Below are 14,252 nucleotides of genomic sequence, written 5' to 3'. Positions count from 1 at the left end.
AAATGATAGAATTGCGAGGTGGGCATTAATTTTGCAAAATTACGACTATGTTTTGGAACATAGACCAGGCAACCGCATGAAGCATGCAGACGCGTTGAGCAGATGTACAAATATACTAACAATTGATACAAATACGTTCGAGGAGAATTTAATAATATGCCAAGGAAAAGACGAAACACTAAAAAAATTGATAGAAGACCTACAAGCGAGGGAGCATAAACACTATGAAATGCGCAATGGTGTGATTTATAGGAAGAGAAGTGACAAATCCATAGTATTTTGTGTGCCTAAGGATATGGAAGATCATGTACTATATAAGTACCACGATGAGATGGGGCATATAGGAATAGACAAAATGACAGATGTAATTTCCAAAAGTTACTGGTTTCCCAACATTAGGTCTAAAGCGAATGTTCATGTAAAAAATTGTTTAAAATGTATAGCGTATTCCCACAAACATGGAAAGGAAGAAGGGCTTCTTCATAATGTTCCCAAGGGCTGTTTACCTTTCGAGGTTATACATATTGACCACTATGGCCCCGTAGATGCTGGTAGATCTAAAAAAACACATACTTGTAGTAATCGACGCGTTTACCAAATTTGTCCGACTTTATGCTACAAAGACTACGAGTACAAAAGAAGTTATAATTGCTCTGAAAGACTACTTTAGGGCCTATAGTCGACCAAAGAGTGTTATATCTGATCGTGGCAGCTGCTTTACTTCAGGTGATTTCGGAAAGTTCATGGAAGAACACGATATTAAACACATAAAGATAGCAACAGGGTCTCCACAAGCCAACGGACAAGTTGAAAGAGTGAACCGAAACTTAGGTCCAATGATAGCCAAACTAGTAGACCCTAATAGAGGACTACATTGGGACGTAGTCATTGAAACGGTAGAATATGCCCTGAACAATACTTTACAACGAAGTGTTCAACAATATCCTAGTAAAATGCTTTTCGGAGTTTCTCAAAAAGGTAAAGTTATAGATGAGTTAAAAGAAAATTTGTTGGAACTTAATGAAAGTACAGAAGAGTGTAACATAGAAAAAATAAGAAAGGCAGCGCAAAAGAGTCAAGAAAAGTCTCAGATATACAACAAAAATTATACTGATAACAAGCGTAGAATAGCAACAAAATATAAAGTCGGGGATTATGTTGTTGTGAAAAATTTTGATTCAACTTCAGGTGTTTCAAGAAAGCTTATTCCAAAATTTAAAGGGCCCTACCAGATTACGAAAATTTTAGAAAATGATAGGTACGTTTTGAAGGATGTGGAAGGCTTTCAACAATCACGAGTGCCTTATAACGGTGTTTGGGCAGTAGGGAATATAAAACCGTGGCTCGATAAAAGACAAATTGGAATGAAGTAATTAATAAATAAACTAATTGTAAGTTAATAAATCAAAATTGTAAAATAAAATTTAAATTAATTGTAAAATAATGTAAATTTAAACGTAATCGTATATATATATGTATATATTTATAAAAAAAAAAAAAAAAAAAAGCCAAAAGATCAGGAGATCTTTACCGGTCAGGATGGCCGAGTTGTAGTAGTATAAGTATGAGTATATACGTAAGCATATGTGATATCGAATGATCGAATGATATGTAACATCGAATGATTGTGAATACCAAAGGACAGTATTAAACAGATTGGCAAACAGAGCGGACGTGTTTTACTTGTGGTGCAAACTCCACCACAATACATATGTACATCTGCCCGCAACGCGAAGCAGAATATGCGTAGGTCCGTTTTCGGTTTCTGCTTTACTATCGCTTAGGCAGTCGTTGCCTAGCGACGGTAACTGTAAACTTTTGGCATTTTGCCTTTGAAATTAACATGCGTAAATGATCAACACGAAAGAAGAAGCGCGAGCCAATGACTTGCTGTTGTTGTTGTTTTTGGTTTTAAAAATTTGACTTAAAACCATAGAACATTATTTATTACAATCAAACAACAGTGCTCGATTGTCCAATGTATACAAACATACATACGAATGTACATACATGCTATATATGTATGTACGTACACAGGCATACATACATACGTATGTATGTACATGTTTCTCTTTACATTTGCATACATATGTATACCTGAACTGTTGCTTGTTCTGTGTGTGAGTGTGTGTATACTATATGATGTCTCCAACTATTTGATATTTGCGTTCTTTGTAATTTGTTGTTGCTGCATAAAGTTAATAATGAAAACCCCAATGCTAAATGTACTAAACAAAGAAGAAATTACTTTTAAAAATGTTAAATAATTTTGTAAAATGCATATTTTGAAAATCCTTGAACGCAAAGTTGTAGATTTAGTTACGTAGATTACAGATTATAACACAAACTTTTCATTTGAAATAGTGAATAAATATTAATATATTAATATTCTTCAATTGATTTCAGAAACCAAGTTTTATGATGATCGGCTAAAAAATGCGGATTTTTCAAACAAACTTTGGACCTCGACTTGAAGCTAGAATTTTCCAAAAACCCTTCTTAGTGAGCACCTACATTATGACAGGATACTTGAGCCTAAATTTCAGTTTCTTTACTTTTACCGTTTGGGCTGTGGGGTGTTGATTGTGTTTCAATTTTTCCACGGAAAACCCCCCCTTTTTCATGCCCTAGGCAAAATGGTGAAAAACCAAGTATACAGTTTTCTTGTATTCTTTTTGAGAGTATACAAACTAAGTTTGAAGTTAATTGGATGAAAATTGTAGATTTTTCATACAAACGTTGGAGCCCGTTTTCCCCCCTTTGGCGTTCGAATTTTCCGAAACCGCTTTTTAGTGCTCACTTTCACTATAAGAGGGATCTTGTGTCCAAATTTCAGCTTCCTAGCTCTTACCGTTTGGGCTGTGCGTTGATTGCCAATCAATCAGTAAGGACAAACTGTTTTACACAAGTATATATAGAGATATGATTTGTTCTAATTGATCTTAATGAATTATAAGATGTTATTATTTAAATTTTCTGTTAATTGCATTCAAACTTCGATGGAATTATAGATTGTATCGACGGATTCAACTATCGATAGTTTTGAGGCTCTAGCACATAGAGTTGGCATGTGTCGGATCATGCCCATCTCTAGCATCTCAGCTGATGGCATATTTACAGCGACTTACCGTTTTAATGTTAGCTAACGGACACGCGTGACGTTTGGGGTGGAAAGAGAGGAGGGGAACTTTTCACCCTTTGCTTTCCGCAGCGGACGTGCAGTCAATATGGACGTAAGTGACTGTGGAATTTTCGTGGCTACATACGCCAAAATAAACGGATCTGCTGATATTGCAGGTAATGAAGGAGCCCGTGACGGGTGTATGCACACACGACTATGCGGAAGAGCACACTTCTGAACTGGAAATCAGCACCGACTACAAAATGGCGATATGTATGTATGTAGGTGCAAAGGAAAAATCTTAACTTAGCTGCTTTTTTTTCCTGGGTATTCCACGGCGCCGAGAACGTGCTGGGGCGAGTGGAGACTTGCACGCAAAACGATGGCGACGAGGAGGCGAACAAAGATATCCGGCTAAAAGGACCAAATGTTGTAGTGTGTCGCCGAAGTGGAATCGAAGCTGCTGAAAACTCCTCAGGTCACTTTGAGGTTAGAAAAAAGACCGCTTCAAGTAGACTTCAAATATACAGCTCTTTCTTTATTCACAGGTGTTGGTGTTCATATATGCCCCATAGCGCTGAAGTTCATCGTACTGTCAATGTCACACGCACTTGACAGTATCATGAGCTACGCATGGGCCACGCATGTGCATATGAAGCATTCTTAGCTATTGTTAGAATAGCTGCCGCGCATGTGCAGAAAACAACCACCAAACGGGTGCCACGTCTACCTACACCTAAGCTTGATATGCACGCACCGACTCAGCTAGCTGCATACAACACCCCAGCAACGATTTATTTTAAGAACCACTTATTAGTAATAGCTAGACCAACGCAAACTCATATACTGTATATAAACCCTTGCATTTCAATCAATAAACAGACAGAAACACAAGAACACTCGTGCAGCTCATCTGATCTCACTCTTCCTTTCAGCTCCCCCGAAATACACTTGGTTCAAGTACCGATTGTAAAATACTCAGCTACTATTTTATTACTAGGGGCTAACTCAACAAACAACAACATATTTTTGGTGACCCCGACGTGATCCTTACCACAGGATCACAATCATTGAGGACGCAACTGGAAAGGAAGGGTTGGTCAACAAAGTGATCACCGTCAATGCAATAAATCGTACCTCTATTGAAGATAGCTTTGTTGGGCAACAGTTCTGGTCGTGCTCATAGAAGCCCCAGAAACCTCAACGAAGCAAGGTTGACGTAATATCCTTTCGGCTAAACATAGCTCAGTAAAGTACCGCAACCAGGAAACTGTGCTAGCTGAATCTACATACGAAAGATTTCGTTCTTGGGCAGTTTTCCGAAACTTTGGTATTGCACCAAGGAAAGATTGGTCAACAAGGCGACCAAATCAACTCTATTGAAGAAAGCTTTGTTGGGCAGCAGCTCTTGTCGTGCTCAAAGCAGCCCAAGAAACCTCAAAAAAGCAAACTTGCATTGAAAACGATTAGTCAACAAGGCGACTAATCGATACTTCGTCGGGCAGCAGTTCTGGTCGTGCTCACAGAAGCCCCAGAAACCTCAGCAAGGGACAACTTGGTATTGAACCAAGGAAAAGGTTGGTCAACAAGGTGACCAACATCAACATAACTCTATTAAAGACAGCTTCCGTTGGGCAGCAGTTCTGGTCGCGCTCACAGAAGCCCCAGAAACCTCAACGAATCAAAACTGATTGAACTCTTTGAAGAGAGCTTTGTTGGGCAGCAGTTCTTGTCGTGCTCAAAGAAGCCCAAGAAACCTCAACAAAGCAAGATTGACGGAAGGACCGCAACAAGGAAGCTGTGCCAGCTGAATCTACGTGCTAGAGATTTCGCTATCGGGCAGTTTTCCGACAATTTGTATCACAACGATTAGTCAACAAGGCGACTAATCGAGACTTCGCTGGGCAGCAGTTCTGGTCACAAAAGCCCCAGAAACCTCAACGTGGGAACACTTCAGGATAAATCCGCAGCCAGAAACGGACGGACCTCCATTGGTATTTAGTGTCATTCACCTTTCATCGGTGTGAGTCGAGGCACATCCGGCTTTTTAAAAGCAGACCAAAAACACCTCCAACGGGTCTGACAACTAATACCAGATTGGAGAAATGGCAACTCTATCTCCAGAACTGGATTCGCTGCTTAATAAGCAGGAATCACTTCGAGAAGAAATTCAAACCTTAATAAGGAATTAAAACAAGAAAGGAATGCTAAAGTCGAGCAGGCTCAACTCATAAATACCCTGTACCACCCCACAAAAAAAAAAATTAATTTAATTTAATTAATTAATTTAATTTAATTAATTTAATTAATTAACTAAATTAAATATAAAATATTCCATACATGCATACATACATTTACATTTACACCAGAATCGTGTCTATGCGTGTTTGTGTACTTGTACATATGTATGTATGTACGCATTGGGCCTGGTTATATGGCTATAACTTTCTTTCTGATCAACCTATCATAATTTAAAATTCCAAGAATTACGGGAGTTATAGAAAATATTGAATAGGGGGGGAGTGGGGGGGCGCATCGGGAAAAATGAACAAACTCGTCCTTTCTCGGGCTCAGGAGAATCTGTATACCAAGTTTGGTTATTCTAGCTCTTATACTTTCTGAGATCCTTGCGTTCATACAGACGGACGGACGGACAGACGGACAGACGGACATGGCTATATCAACTCGTCTTCTCATCCTGATCAAGAATATATATACTTTGTGGGGTCTGCCACGCCTCCTTCTGTCTGTTACATACATTCGCACAAAACTAGTATACCCTTTCACCCTTTGGGTACAGGGTATAAAAAGGTCTAAAGCTTGAAAGCTTTCTCTGGCTACCAATTCACGCAAAAAACTAATGGGTTTTCGCAACTCGAGAACCGATGCAGTTCTCAGCTATTTGCAACAACAAGCTCTTAAATCTACAACTGAACCAAACAGGACTACTCACAATCGATCCTGGGTGCAGAATCCACAATCCAAGTATTACGGTCACTGGTCATAACACAACTACCAACACAATACAGGCGTCCCATATTCGATATGGACAAATTGAAATGCCATCCTCTGACGACTTGACGAGGAGGAGCCACAATTCAAGCAGACATGAGGACTTAGAAAACCTAAAAAATCAACTTTTGCCAATTTGGATCCGATTACACACCACCACGATGTGTCATATATTGCAATTGTCATTTCAATTATGATTGTTGGTGTGTACACCTTCAAGAAATACCGCATCAAACCAAAGGAGAAGCTGACAAATATAAAACTGGATGAGCTCTGTCGGCAACCGGAGGAAACCCCGCACGCTTTCACTGTTGACATAAGTGAAGGTTAAACAAATGTTTAACGGCCGGGAGTATGTTGGTGTTCATATATGTCCCATAGCGCTGAAGTTCATCGTACTGTCAATGTCACGCGCACTTGACAGTATTATGAGCTACGCATGGGCCACGCATGTGCATATGAAGCATTATTAGCTATTGTTAGAATAGCTGCCGCGCATGTGCAGAAAACAACCACCAAACGGGTGCCACGTCTACCTACACCTACGCTGGATATGCACGCACCGACTCAGCTAGCTGCATACAACACCACAGCAATGATTTATTTTAAGAACCTCTTATTAGTAATAACTAGACCAAGGCAAACTCAAATACTGTATATAAACCCTTGCATTTCAATCAATAAACAGACAGAAACACAAGAACACTCGTGCAGCTCATCTGACCTCACATTCCCTTTCAGCTCCCCCGAATTACACTTGGTTCAACTAGTTTATTACTAGGGGCTAACTCAACAAACAAAAACAACAGGTTTCTTGAGAGTGCCAAGGCGAAGCTCAAAAAAGGTTCAGGCTGCCGAAGCCGCGGCTGTCAGCTCACAGCTGACGACGGCAGCGCTATCTCGCGTCGCCGACGTCAACGCAGGCAGCGATAACATCATCAGGCAAACAGCGGCCGCTGCCGCACCAGCTGATAGCAGCAGCGAGTTGAAAGTGGCCGCTCCCACCTCAACATACATATACATGTACACTTGCATAAATATTTAGATTGAGACATTGAGGGCTAGTAGTTTCTAGAATTAAACACTGTAAAATTTGAAATCGCGCATATACTTACATACAGTCCTCACTTATAAGTGCAACTCGTCCGAAATTCCCCAGTACGCTGCACGCATGGTCGAGTTATTCCCGAAGAGCGGGACTGTTCCGCGCGGGATATTTAATTATACTCTGTACCTGAAATGTATATTGCGGGAGCTGAAAATGTAACATTCAGAAGGAGGCCTGGCAGACCCCACAAAGTATATATATTCTTGATCAGCATGACGAGACGAGTCGATCTGTCCGTCTATCCGTATGAATACCTGGATCTCAGAGACTATAAGAGGTAGAGATACCAAATTTTGCACAAAGATGCGTTATGTGTGTACGCTGTGCAAGTTTGTTTTATTTTCTTGATTTTTTCTCCACTTTCCCCTATGGGGGTTTTCCCGATTTTCCATTCGTATAGTCGGAGACTATAAGACCTAGGCACACCAAATTTTAGTCCCAAATGCCTTATGTGCATACGCAAAAAATGTGAATTTTGGAATTTCTCTCCCTCCCCCCTCTCCCATGCAAATAGTAACTCCCGTAATTCTTGTAATTTCGAACTCAAATTTTGCAAAAACCCCCAGTTAGTTATTATGTGTCCGTATTCTCTATGATGGACCGATTTAATAAGAAGTTATAGCCATAAATATATTTGCTGCTCAAGCGCTGCCCACAGATAATGTTGATGTTGCTGTTTGGTTGACTGCAAACATGTTTACACAGAAACGAATAGATTGTTGAGACCGGGAGAGAAAAGAAGCGTAAGTTCATTGTGAATTTTAAGGAAAATAGCTAAAATTTGTATATTTATTAGGAAATAAAACCTACCCTAACGTACTTAACCTTATTACTTGACAAAACTGGACCTTTATTGGATTGTGGTGCTCATTGGTGCAACTGACGGTTTTATGCGCAAAACTCTCGCTCTATTGAAACGGCACCAACATCTTTTATTTCGCTTCTGATGAAGCTGATGTTGATGTGAAGGCACATGTAATTGGGTGAGTACCGAAAGAGTTGTTGATTTGGTTGGATTGTCTGTTAGATGGTGCTAACCAGAGGCAAAGCTGCAATGGAATCGTTAGAACCGGAGAAGACGGTCGCGGAGGAATTACAAGAATTACAGGCATTGAATACAAGCATTGGAAAAGACGGCGTCAATGACAAAATGGCGGCCGCCAGAGACGTCTGTATTAGTGCAGGCAATGTCCGTTATGATAAACCAAATGCAACAACTACAATTGAACGCGCTGGAAGCTCATAAACAGCAAATGCAGGCATTTCAGATGGAAAGGGTGAAATTAAATGAGCTACAAATGAAAATGATCCAAATTGGCTTGGAAAAAAAAACACGATTGTGAGTGCTGTTGTTGGTACAAAGCAGAGGTTCGGCGACGTAAGCGGGGAGTGCACGCAGGAGCATGCTGGGCGTACAACGATATTGGCGCCATCTAGTGAGGCGCAGCCGGCCATCTCGCCAGTAATAACGTCGACACCAATTGTTGATAGCCCGCAATCAACGTTGCCATATGTAGGGATCAGTAGAAAATTGTATGACTTGCCAGAGTTTGACGGCAAGCCAGAAGCATGGTCGATGTTTAAAGAAGCCTTTATTATGACTACGGATGAATATGGGTATAGTGATAGGCAGAATCTTCTTCGCTTGCAGAAGTCTATTAAAGGCAAGGCAAGAGAAGTTGTTGAGTGTTTGTTTATCCATAGTCAGAATGTTCCTGATGTCATGGAGACACTAACAGAGAGATTCGGAAGGCCGGATCAATTGGTAAAGAGTCAAATAAAGCGCGTAAAATTGTTTGCTAATATTTCAGAAGACAAGCTAGATAATTTGGTTGAATTTGATACAAGGGTACAAAACTTAGTATCGTTCTTGGCAAATGTGGGTCAACATATGTCAAATCCAACTCTGATGGAAGTATTGGTAATGAAACTACCAGTGCAGCAACGAATTAGCGTATGGCTAAAACAACTGGCTAGAGTTTTACACTGAGCTTGTATAAGCATCGGCGACGATGCCGCAGCGAAGCTGAATTATTCCATGCGGATGACGCATCTAAACGATCAGAGGGATCAAATGGAGAAAATCATCGTAAAAAATGGTTGTGTTTCATGTGTAACCAGGATCACGCTCTGGAACGATGCGAGAAGTTTATAGCATTGAGCTGCGAGCAGAGATGGCACTACGCGCGTGAAAAGAAACTATGTTACAATAGTCTACGAGCAGGCCACCGAAGTGGCGCATGTAGAACGCGTCACCAGTGCGATACAAATGGCTTCCATAAGAATATGCATAACTTGTTGCACAAAGTAAAAGAAAAAATGAAGGAGAAAATTGAGAGTGGACATGGCGAGTTTTCAGGCACAGCAACGCAAGCAAAGGCTTCGTCAATACTTTTTAAAGTTCTACCGGTAAGGGTGCATGCAAATGGAAAAACGGTAGAATGCTGCGCATTCTTCGATGAAGGATCTGCCGTATCGTTGATGAATGAGCAATTGGCTGAGGCATTACACCTAAAGGGACCCAAAGAAAGCTTGACATTGCAGTGGTTTGACAAAAAAAGGTAACCGAACCAACGAGCCCCTTCGACATTGGTATATCGGCTATAAAAGGGTACACAATTTATGAACTGAAAGGCATAAGGATAGTACGGAATTTGAAATTTCCTAAGCAGACTATTAATATGGATGAGCTGCAGATGAAACATCGTCATCTTAAAGGCATCCCACCGGAAGAGTATGACAACGTGGAGCCACAGCTATTGATCGCAATTGACAATGTGCACTTGGGAATGCCTAGGAAGGTGCGATATCAAGGTTGGAACGGGCCTGCGGTTGTGCACCAATGAAGTGTACTTGATAAACCACTAGGATTGCATTGACAAGGTGGTGCGAGATTACATCACAGATACAGAAATGGGAGTGTGTGATGTCAAGAATCAAGTACAAGGGCGCGAACTGGTACGTTACAACGTACTACTGGACAGAACAACCAAGCGGATCGGAGAGCGATTTGAAACAGGCTTGTTATGGGCAGCGGATGACATAACTACACCTGACACTAAAGAAATGGAGAGAACCAGATGAATGTCAGCCGCTAAACTTTGTTCTTATGAAATTTAGGCAAAGGCCGATTGGAGTCTGTGCAGATATAGCGGAAATGTTCCATTAAGTATTGATACGAAAAGAGGACCGCTGTGCACAACGTCTACGTCTGAGGATTTCAAAGTATATGAAATGATGGTAATGACATTTGGAGCAAAGTGTTCTCCGGCCTCAGCGCAATTTGTAAAAAATAAAAATGCATTGGAACACAAAGGCAATTACCCGAAATTTGCTGATGTGGATGATTTTGTACACTCATATGCGTATGAAGAAGAAGCATTGCGAATTACCAAAGACGTAATCAATGTACATAGGCGGGCCGGATTTGAGCTGAAGAAGTTTGTGTCGAATTCAAAGGCGTGTAATGAAACCTTTGGCGAGGGAGTAGCGGACAATGTTCTGAGTTTTGATAAGCATGACTCGTCGCATATTCAGAAGGCCTTAGGTTTGCACTGGTATACACAAACAGACGAATTTGGCTTTGTACTGTCTTTTAACAAAATTAATAAAGCATTGTTATCCTTTAGCAGAGTACCGACGAAAAGGCAAAATTGCACCTGAAGTCAATATGGCGTAATAAGACAGATTGGGATCTGCCAATAAGCGATGACGACTGTATGGACTATATGGAGGAATTGGCTGCGACACGTGAATGAAATTGTGTTCATTAGAGTACCAAGATGCTATAGTGCTGAGTTCTTCCGGGGGCCAAATGAGCTGCACATATTCTCAGATGCAAGTGAGGCGGTATATGCAGCGGTGGGCTACTTAGAGCACAATCAAAATGGACGATTGCTTTCATACAAGGAAAGACCAAATGCGCGCCAATGAAGCTTTCCACTATACCAAGTTTGGAACTACAATCTGCGGTTATGGCCACAAGACTGAGGAAATGTATATTGGAAGGCCACGACATACAGCCGCATAGAGTTTGTATGTGGTCTGACTCCACTACTGTTTTGGCATGGATCAAATCGGATCAGGAAGAACAATCGATATGTTGCTCATCGAGTGAACGAGATATTGGGCTGCTCCAATATAGATGAGTGGCATTGGGTTGCGAGCAAGGAAAACCCAGCTGATTTGTTACAAATTAATTTTAGTTTGAATTTGTACTGGTTTTAATTTGAATTTGAAAGTACTTGCCGATTAGTTGTTTATGAAACTCTGTAATATTCGATCATTAGTTTAGAATTAATTATCGAACTATCGCGTCAGTATTCAAGACGAAGGGAAAGGATTGGTATGTAAGCGCGTAAAAATATATAATTTGTAAAACAAAACTACTTTATAGATAATAAAACACCACCACAACCGCTCAAGATTTTCATTATAATTGCCAAGTGAAGTTGGGTTGGTTGTCGTTTTGCTATTCACGGACCCTTCGGAGAGTGCTCAACATTTTTTATTATCAATCGCCGCCATCTTGGGAGACGCCGATCTAGTGCACCTGTCGCCGCGCTGTTTGGAGTTTGTTTTTTGGGCATTGTCTGCCGCCCAGTATTGGACTAATTCAGGAATGTGCATCGCCGCCGCACGATTAAGGAAACCTGAAGAAGTCACGTAAATATCGGAGTCTACCAAATATATCTACGTGCACAGTGAATTGCCTGCCGCACAGTGGTGGATATATAAGCAGTGGTGAAAAAGTTTTGTGCATTGCCCGCCGCACATCGACTCTTATGCCAAGAGTCAGTCATCGAACAACTAAAGGAAAGCCGCCAGTCCGTTTAGGACTTGAAAACAACATGTCTCAAAGGTCAGACAATGAAGATGAGCTCGACGCTACCGTGGTTGCCCCCTGCAAGGTTGAGCAACTACAGCAAAAGGTTCTGGACTTGGAAAAGAAGTTCACAGAGGTGCTCAAGCGTAATGATGAGCTGAGTAAGTCCCTAGAAGAAAAACTGAACCGTAATGATGCCGAAAGTAAAGGTATGTTTCAAAATGTAATGCCCTTAGTAGATCATAACATTTTCCCAGAAAAGCAATTAAAAAGCCAGCAGCATGTAGTTAGAAATAACGAACCATATAATACCATTACAATGCCGCCGCCGCCAAAACAAAATGCTATGCCGCCACCGTCAGATTATACGCCTCTACAAGCAACGAATTTTTTGCCGCATTCGTTGCAACCTGTCCCTCATATCCCGCCGAGGTCTCCGTATACATCTTCGTCATCACAGAATAATAATTATGAACACAACTCACACAGTCAACCTTACTTACGTAAACTACAGGATTTGCCTGAGTTTTCTGGAACACCAGAACAGTGGCCTATGTTTTACGTAGCCTATAAAGAAACATCGAAAGCATACAAATACACTAATTTGGAAAACTTGACGCGCCTTCAAAAAGCTCTTGTAGGTGCTGCCCGGAATATAGTTTCGTCTTTGCTTATACACTCTGAGAATGTCGAAATCGTTATTGCCACTTTGAATCAGTATTATGGTCGCCCTGAAATTTTAATCCGAAGCCAAATTGCCAAAGTTCGTGCCTTTCCGACAGTAAAATATAATAAAATAAATGACTTAATTGAATTTAGTGTATTAGCCGCGAACTTGACAGCATTTTTAGAAAATTGTAATGCTATGCCGCATTTAAGTAATCCAACTCTCATTGACGAGTTGGTTAGTAAACTGCCTATGTCTAAAAGAGAGGAGTGGGCAAAATATACGACAGAAAAAGGATTGATATACCCAACAGTAAGGAATTTCTCAGATTGGCTGCAACAAGTTGCGAAATACTTAACAATTGCATTAGAAGCAACAACCGTCAAAGTTCAAACGAATGAATTGCGAGAGAAAAGACCTGAACCAAAGCAAACATTCACTTTATATGAAAATAACACGAAGTCTCAAAAGTGTCTCCTATGTAACGCCGAGCATCAACTCTATAAATGTAATGTCTTTCGCCAAAAAGAATTGGCCGATAGATGGGAATTTGTCAAAAAGAACCGATTGTGCTTTTGTTGCCTAAGTCTAGGCCACTCACTACAAAATTGTTCACGCCGAAGAGATTGTAATATCGACTCTTGTACTAAACCACATAATCGTTTGCTATATTATAACGCCGCGATGCAAGGTAAAAGGAAAATACATCCTACAACTATATCCGAGGAACCAAAATCAGAAGCCAGTGTTGTTATTACAACGGTCGTCGAAAAAGACTTGCCCGATAAAACGCTTCTTAAGTTTCTGCCTGTAAGTGTTTCGGGTCCAAAAGGTACATGCGAAATTATTGCATTCATTGATGAAGGATCAACTATTTCCCTGATTGAGAATTACGTCGCTAAATTAATAGGAGCTAAAGGAAATAAAAGCCTAATGACGCTAAAGTGGATTGGTGACAAATCCGTAAGCGAAATGTCGGAACAAGTTAATATAGAAATCAGAGGTATAAGCTGTGGGCCTATATCCTACAACTTGAAAAATGTTCGCACAATAAACAATTTGCTTTTGCCAAAACAGAGCCTGAACTTAAATAAATTTTACTCTCATTTCTTATCTTTGAGAAACTTACCAATTGAGAATTACACTGACGCCGCCCCTAAAATGTTAATTGGAATGCCACATACAACGTTGATAAGGCCGGAGAAGGTCATAAATCTTAATAACAATTTTGCCGTACACAAAACAAAACTGGGCTGGACACTTTTTGGTTCTAACGAATCAAAAGGTGGAGAAATCGTATGCCACTTAGTAAACGAAAATGACATTTCTACAGAGCTGCAAGAACTGATGAACGAATACTTGAATATAGAAAGCTTTGGGGTAAAATCGTTTAAGCCCGTTAAATCTAATGCTGATATTAGAGCCGAAGAAATTTTAGAAGTTACAACGAAGAAAATAGAAAATTACTATGAAACCGGATTATTATGGAAAGAAGATAATATTGAAATGCCAAACAACT

Source organism: Scaptodrosophila lebanonensis, unplaced genomic scaffold (genome assembly GCF_003285725.1).
Source record: "Scaptodrosophila lebanonensis strain 11010-0011.00,11010-0021.00 unplaced genomic scaffold, SlebRS2 tig00000061-arrow-pilon, whole genome shotgun sequence".
In the NCBI taxonomy this organism is placed as follows: domain Eukaryota; kingdom Metazoa; phylum Arthropoda; class Insecta; order Diptera; family Drosophilidae; genus Scaptodrosophila; species Scaptodrosophila lebanonensis.
This window is presented reverse-complemented; position numbering follows the sequence as displayed.